The 7,771-nt window shown below is 38.0% G+C and overlaps 1 long non-coding RNA gene across 1 annotated transcript; it reads right to left on the bottom strand.

Moving 5' to 3' along the window:
* Window positions 1-394: 394 nt before the first annotated feature.
* LOC122880679 lies at window positions 395-7,341 on the bottom strand. The gene is made up of 3 exons (XR_006379005.1): window positions 7,270-7,341; window positions 1,812-3,439; window positions 395-997 (listed from the first exon to the last, which is right to left on the bottom strand). It is a non-coding gene; the product is annotated as an uncharacterized LOC122880679 (long non-coding RNA).
* Window positions 7,342-7,771: the final 430 nt, after the last annotated feature.

The following is a 7,771-nucleotide window of genomic DNA, read 5'->3' as shown; positions in this document are numbered from 1 at the left end:
GGCAGCTGGGGCCCGATATGGCCGCCGCTGTCTGTGTTGTGGCTTTGCGAGGGTGCTGAGGAGAAAGCAGCAGGACTGTTTCCTGGGAGAAGAAGAGGAAAAATAAAACCTCATGAGGAAAATAAGTGGCACCTAAAGACGTGCTGTGTGGGGAGCTTGTCAGTTATCACGTGCATGCAGCTGCCGTAAACTCACCTTTCACCCCAGTGTTGGCTGTAATTGTTTTCCTTTTTATTGTTAAAGATTATAATTATGACAGTGTGCCAGCAATGTTCTAACTGATACGTGCATTAAATTAAAAAAAATCCTCACTGAAGAAACCAGAAGAATCCCGCACAGTGTCGATCAATTGTATTCACTTTATTTATGACGTTTGTCGGGTAAAGTTTAAATGATAGTTATGTCATATTTAGGATGCCATATAACAATTGCAGTTCTCACCTACTTCATAATCTCCAGTTTTGGCTGTTTGTTTTTCTTTTTGTTAGTAGAAAGCCCTTCAACACAGTATCACAAATTGGGGATTCAAGAAGAAATTGTAGATTGGCCTTATATTTTACATCAGTCAATAAATCATTGAAAAATCTATGTGTGGTGTGTGTTAACTGTAGATAAACTAACTCATTATTTAGCCGCTGTGTTGGATTGACAATGAAACAGGTGGGAAGAATACAGGGATGAGGAAATGAAGAAAAATGGACCCTAAAATAGGGGAGAGGGAGTCGGTGAGGAGGCTACCAGATGCCAGATGGGCCTGTTCAGGGATGGTTTATGGATTAAGAGCTGAGCAAAAAAAAAGGCAAAAAGAGGAGGATCAGTTTCAGTGTTTCCTTCTAACCTGCCAAAATTCCCTCATGGGCCTGACAGTCATTTATAAAGAAAAAAAAGCTGGAGCTGTTGATTCCTTCAGGCACGCTGCCAGAGGTGGTATGAAGAGAGTGCACCTCTAAGTCCAGCAGTAAATCCCACAGATTCACGCTGAGCCACAGAGAGACACCTGCAGGATATATGATACTGTACATTTCATCTCAGCCTTTGAGCTCAAGTACATCACCATCACTACACATTAGCTCAGCTTTAACTCGGAGAAAGACTTTATCATCACTCTCTCCTATAATGTCACTCCTCCACAAAATGCTACATGTCTCTGTAAGAACATTGAAATAAACCACCAATACATTAGAAATACTATGTACATGTTTTCATGTTTGTCAGTTTTACATTTGAACAATAAAATAATGAAAAACAAAGCTGTATACTGTCATTTTATAAATTTTCTTTTGCACCATTGCCCAATTTCCAGCCAGCATTTTGTTTGTGCTGTGACATCCTGCTGTTTCTAACCACTTCCTGTATTTACAATTAAACTGATTTTAAATATTTTTTCTTTTCAAAGCCCATTTGTCCATGAAATCTAGAAAAATGAAACACTGGCTCAGTCGTGTGGAATCAACTCAACTGTGGTTCATTAACTTTATCTTAAATTTATATGTTTGCATTCAGTACAGATCACCTGAAACTATAACTCTGCCATACAGTACATGGAAGATGTCTGCATTTGCCTTGTTTTATTGTTACTTTCTAGATACTCAAATTCCCAAAAATGTAGTTCAAAGAAGTTTTCATGTTGAAATTATGCAGAATTTATTTCAAATAAGTCTTTCAAATAAATCTTGTAACTTACCTATTTTCTCCTAAACTTGCCTAATTTCCTTCTATCTCAGTTGTCAATTTCCCACTTTTCCCAAATTGCCTTTCAACAACCTTTTAAAGAAGAGCGTGAACTTGTTACATTGAGCTGTGAGTTATACCTGTAGCGGCAGGGAGTGATGGTGATATTGTTAGCACCGTGTCAGAGGTCGGGGGTCCCCGAGGTGGGTGGTGGTTAAAGGGGGTTGAGATAACACTGTGAAGCTGGTGGAACAAATCTGGAATTAGCTGAGTTGAAGACAAGACACATGTCAAAAAACAAATGAACAAAAGAATTAAAGCTGCAGTAACAGATTGTTGTAACAGTTTTGTTCTAAATGTAGTTTTATTAAGCTTCAGTCTGTTATTTCACCAGGATGTTACATCGACCTTAAAGTACACAATCTGTACAAACTTAATGTTTATATTAAAATATCTACTTATAGAAAATTAGTATGACAGTAAAATCAGAGGAAAAATTAAAATTTACTGTAGAAAGTTAAGACATTTATGAAAGACTCAGTTGTTTTCTGTAGCCTACAGTTCATGTAGACTGTAAGCTGCTGGACTAAACTGCATGTTTGCTCAGTGAAAACTTTTTTTATTTTTACCTCAACTTTGGACACTTGCAATACAAAACAAGAGGACAAAATCACCTGGGGGTGGGGCATTTCCCCCCAATTTTTTCATGTTGATGTGATTGTGTCATCTACGTTTGTATAGTTCACACTGACGCGAGATTTGTTTCAAGCTGTCCAGATAGAAAGATTATAAGACCTTGGGGTGTCTCAGTTTCTTGAGGTATGCTTGTTTTGGTTAACTGCTTCTGACGTGATTTTGGTGTTTAGAGCAGAAGACAAGATAGCTCAGAAAAGCCATGCACGCCCCTCTTTGTGACCTAGTTTTCATGGGTTTAACTTGACTGTTGGAAGGATTGTTTGTATAGCAAAAACCTGTGTAACCACTGTGTAGAGTCTTGTACTATACATTACTGGTGACTTTATTTAACAGCTTTTAATTGATTTGGGGAGTTTTTTTCCCAACTAAGAGCTGGTTAAAATCCACCAACTGGTCTGCACATAACCCTAACCTTAACTCTGTATTTTATACTATATTTTGATGTCTGCAGTGCCAGACAATAGTGATGTTTGATTCTTAGCACACAGAGATAAAAACGTTATTTAAAAACAAAGACTTCTTAAAATCTCAAAGACCCTTTAACGGGTCTAAGTGTAAGGTGTGTGTGCATTAGATTAATGTGAATTGCAGCTGTATGAGGAGTGTAATATCTGCAGAAAACTTAGCCGAGCCCTCTCCTCCATTTAAACTGTCCATCACTTTGCAATCCCGTTATGGAGGAGCTCACATGATAGTGATGAGAAGGGCACAGCAACCTTTGTTACTCTGACTTCATTGTGTTTCTCTCTTCGGTGAAACTCTCAGAGCGGGAGTGCAGAACCCTATCCTCTGCTCTATGAATAGCAGGGCAGGACAGAGGGGGGGTAACAATAGCGGAGGTTTGGGTGTTCCCTGCATCACACACTCTGAGAGACCAACCATTGGTTCATCCCAAGTCCCTCATCAAATATTAAACCTGCTGTCAGTCATCAGCAGCAGCACAGCCGGACCTGGACGGGTAACACTTTTCACAGCTGGTGGGTTGCTGGTGTTGGATCGGCTGACAGTGCAGGCCGTAAACTCTGCGGTGTTTGGTGGAGTCACAAGATGCTGCTGCAACTGTAAATACACCCTGTGAGAAAAAGGCATACAGTTTTCCAGATATTGTGCTACCCGCAAGAAAAAAAAGTATGTTGAGGTTAAGATTTCATGTCAGCAAAAATAATAGTCATAACTAGTCACTGAACAATATCCAGTCTACTTTTGTAGTAATAGAAATGCAGCAGGAAATAAATGACTTTTTACTGTTTCATGCATATATAAAATAGTTTTAATTGCTCATATAGTTCCGTTCCTTTGTTTTCTGCTGTAGATTTCTCACTTGTTGTTTGAACTATTAGTTCACTTTGCTGTTTTCCTCAAATCACTGAAATACATGCAGAAAGAGGGAAAAAACAGGAACGCTAAATAATGGGGGTGCATCCTGGTGGCCAAGGGGTTTAAGATGCTGATCACTGGTTCGATTCCCTTCATTTCCTATCAGTTCTCAACTGTCTGATCTCTAATGGAGGCATTAAAGGCTCAAAAAGTACGTCCAAAAAAGCCAATAATGCACTATGTATATATATATATAATATGTTTTAGCTCCCGCTATTTAAATATTTTACTTTGCACAATTGCACTGATATTTTTCTTAGTGAGTTCAGTTTCGCCCTAGCTGCACATCAAACATCGCTGGTTGATATTTGTTTGTACCATTATTTGTTCTTGCTCCACATTTTCCTAACACTAATCATGCATTTGTTCCAGCTGTTGGCAAAAGAGGTTTTTTTAATCTGTATCATTTTTCAAATTACTTAACAGACTTATTATATTAGTCTGCTGTAACATAATGAATGACTGTAAATCATTTTTGATGCCTCTTCTGTGATTATTGCCTCACCCTTTTCTTTTTAATTTTGCTCATGATTTTATGTTTTATGGAACACTTTGTGATGTAAAATAAAGTTGTATAAATCAAGATTATTATTATTATCATCACTTGCAGTTGTAGTGCATGTCAAGGAGCAGTAGTAGAGGTTGCAGTGCCTTACATGGTGGAAAACAGTTTCACCGTCATGGTGGAAATTCAACGGCAATGGCCACTACAGAGTTTACAGTGACGGTAAATCAGTGCTCAGAGCAAACAAAAGCTCTAAAAAAGAGGGGTTTTTTTTACATTTCTAAATCCATGAAATTGAAATTTGTTGCAGACCATAGTGAACTTATTTTACTGGATTTCATTCACATTCCTCCCACTGGGGATTCATTTCTTTCAGACGGCTCTCTTGTGAATTTGTTCGGGTGAAGGAAGGCAGACGATGAGATGGACAGAGAAAACTCCTCTTACAACTCCCCTCCGCCCCGCTTGTTTGTGCCAGTTTTGGGATTAGTCACAGGATACCACAGATACTAATGACTCCTGTTAAAATGAATATTACATGTTATCAAATCCCCTGTTCCATGATTTAATTTCCACACCCCCTGAACATAATGGTGGAAAATATAACTCCTGGACCTGTCAGAAAGCCTGTAAGTGGTGGTAAGTCCTGTCAAACGAACAAAAAGGAAGAAAATATTTTTCGCAGGGTCCATCGTGGCGATAATGTTTCAGCTGACATTCTCCCTCGATACACCTGAGACAGGTGACTTTTGCGGTTAGAGGATTATCTGTTATTGAGTTTGAAGAGGTTCCTATTGTCCGAGGCCAGGAATATGAATAACCAAAGAGTTGGCGTCAGTAAAGGGGAAGACGTTGGCAGTGAGCTGACACAAAGACAAGATTAGCTCATCAAAATATATGAATTAGTAACACAGTGAAGACATTTTGGATGGTACTCTGCAGCTTCTTCATCAAAGCCACCTTTGACCATGAAACACAGCTATGGGTCTGTTTATGAATAAGTGATTGGGTTTCTGAATTTGACTCAGTAATTCAGAAGATAATTGGCCCAGCTTAATTGGCAGTGGAGTATAAAAGATTCAAGGTGCCTCTTAAGTGCAGCACATCAGGCAACACTTATAATGATGACAGATGGCTGTTTGTTGGGTTGGGTGTCAGATGGGAAGGCTTTGTCATATTCACACTTCCACCTTGTTAGGAGTCAGATCAGGTTTTTCCTCCCAGAGCGCAACATAGTTTCTCTTTTTCATACACCAACTGTGGCTGTGGTGAATTATTGAGACACAGCAAGCTGATGAAGTGCCAACCAGCGGTCCGCTGTCAGTGTAAAATGTTTTGTTTGTGTTTCTTTGAACTAAATCAGCTTAACGAAGTACTTCACGGAAAATGTCTCATGTTACAGGTTGAACTAAGTGGAACATTTTAAGGGCAAAATTTTAGGTTACACAGGGTTTCAGGTATTATTTGTGAGGGAGAAAGTAATGTTATTTTGTCAAACAAACAAACACAGGTAGTGAGTAGAAACCTATGGAAACTAAAAATGTTTAATATTAAATAAATAATTAGGACAGCAGATGAAATGCTTCAGGTCCTTTTTCAGAATTCCAAGTTCAAATGTCCATTTTAAAAAGTATGTTTTTATTTCACCTGTCCATCAAGACTAACAGGGCAGAGCCAGTTATATGATTGGCTCTTACTTTCATCTAAATGAGTGGACAACCAATCACATAACTGGCTCTGACCTGTCTGATTCGACTGACAGTGATGATAGAAAGTGGCATTGTGAAATAAAACGATCGTTGGGATAAAATGGAGTTGAAATAAAAACATGTCATGGAAAAATGACAAATGAGGTGCAATAAATTTTGTTAATGTGAAATAGACATGCTAGTGTCATGGGGCTGTATTGAGCTAAATGCTAATGTTAGCATGTTAACATGCTCACAATGTCAATGCTAACCAGCTGATGTTTAGCAGGTACAATGTTTACCATGCTCACCATCTTACTTTAGCATGTTAGCATGCTAACACTTGCTAATTAGTAATAAACACAAAGTACAGCTGATGGAAATGTCATTAGTCATTTGTTTCCCAGGTTTTAGGTCATCACACACCGCTAGCCTGGCTAAAAAAGTATCGGCTTATTTCAATTTACTTTACAAATTTCTGTGTGTATTTATTCATGTGATTATTTACTTTATGTCTTGTTAATTTATGTAATATTGAACAGTTTGGTCTCCAACTAAACTAAAATTAGGTTACTCTCAAACAGAACCTCATATCTAATATTACCAATAGAATAATTATATACATAATAAATTACATTTATTTATATTTATATTTATGTATATATAACAAGTTTTAAATCATTGCAACAATAATCCTCTGTGGCTCCAAACTCCATTGACAAATAGCAGTATTTAACCTAAAGACAAAACTAAAATTAAGTTAAGTATTTATTTTTCCTCAACTTTTGCCCTACAAATTACCAAAACCCTCCCAGTGAGCCCCCACCAGCTTATTTCTATTCATTAGCTCTACATTAATAAAGTGTTTAATTAACAGGAATGAGGCTGCGGCCAATTTTGAGCCGAACAAACATAATTTTCAACTTTGTCATTTTTCATAAGTGTATAATCACTAATGATGCATTTAGTATTGAAAACACACAAAACAGTTTGCTGATTTTCTCCTGAATCACACATGAAAACTCCACATTGTACGAGTTAGCCGTGCGTGTACACATGCCTAATGTCTTCCTGTGTTCAGCGTTTTCTACATTTCCCGTCCCTAATTGCCTAATAATTTAAACACACTTAAGTTGGCTCATTAGCTGTGTATGAAGACTTAAGGGGGGAAACACCTGTTCATTTACTTAATGAACTCCAAAAAACACTGCACTGTGTTCAGGGGCAAGAAAATAAACCGAGACATAACATAGTGGTCTCAGGACATACAAAGCTTTAATGGAACCAATAGAAAAAAAGTAAATATCAGCATTTATGCTTTTGTTAATCTACCTGTAGAGACAGTCTGGAGCTGTTTTCTGGGACTGTAAATCAAGTGTTTCCTCCCCTTTGGCCGTCCACTGGAAAAATAATGAAGGGATTCATGAGGCCTGGGGCAAAAATCAGGAATAAAGTAAATATCCAAAAGAAACCATTTGGATTGTATTAATGATATTTCCATGTGTGCACATGAGTGAGTGAGACACAGAGCTGGTGAGGAAAATGACAATTTGTGCAAGTGGAGCAAAAACTGAAAAATTGAAAGGGAAGGAGTGCTGCCATGGCTCCTTAGTGCAGAATGGGCAGGTGCTCCTTACTTAGTCAGAGTAGACTTATGCTTGTGAAGTCACTGCCAATATACATTTACACACGAGTTTCCTATCAACTGTGATCCCATGTGGTGGAGCTTATTTTGAATCACCTACTGTGGTAGTGGCCATACAGATGGTTAAGGACTTGCTTGTTCCACTAGGTCTTTGTCCTTTGTTGTGTAGTATTCCACAACATATTAATG

Source organism: Siniperca chuatsi, linkage group LG8 (assembly GCF_020085105.1).
Source record: "Siniperca chuatsi isolate FFG_IHB_CAS linkage group LG8, ASM2008510v1, whole genome shotgun sequence".
Classification (NCBI taxonomy): domain Eukaryota; kingdom Metazoa; phylum Chordata; class Actinopteri; order Centrarchiformes; family Sinipercidae; genus Siniperca; species Siniperca chuatsi.
The sequence above is the reverse complement of the archived record's forward strand: the minus strand, read 5'-3'. Positions and strand labels throughout refer to the sequence as shown.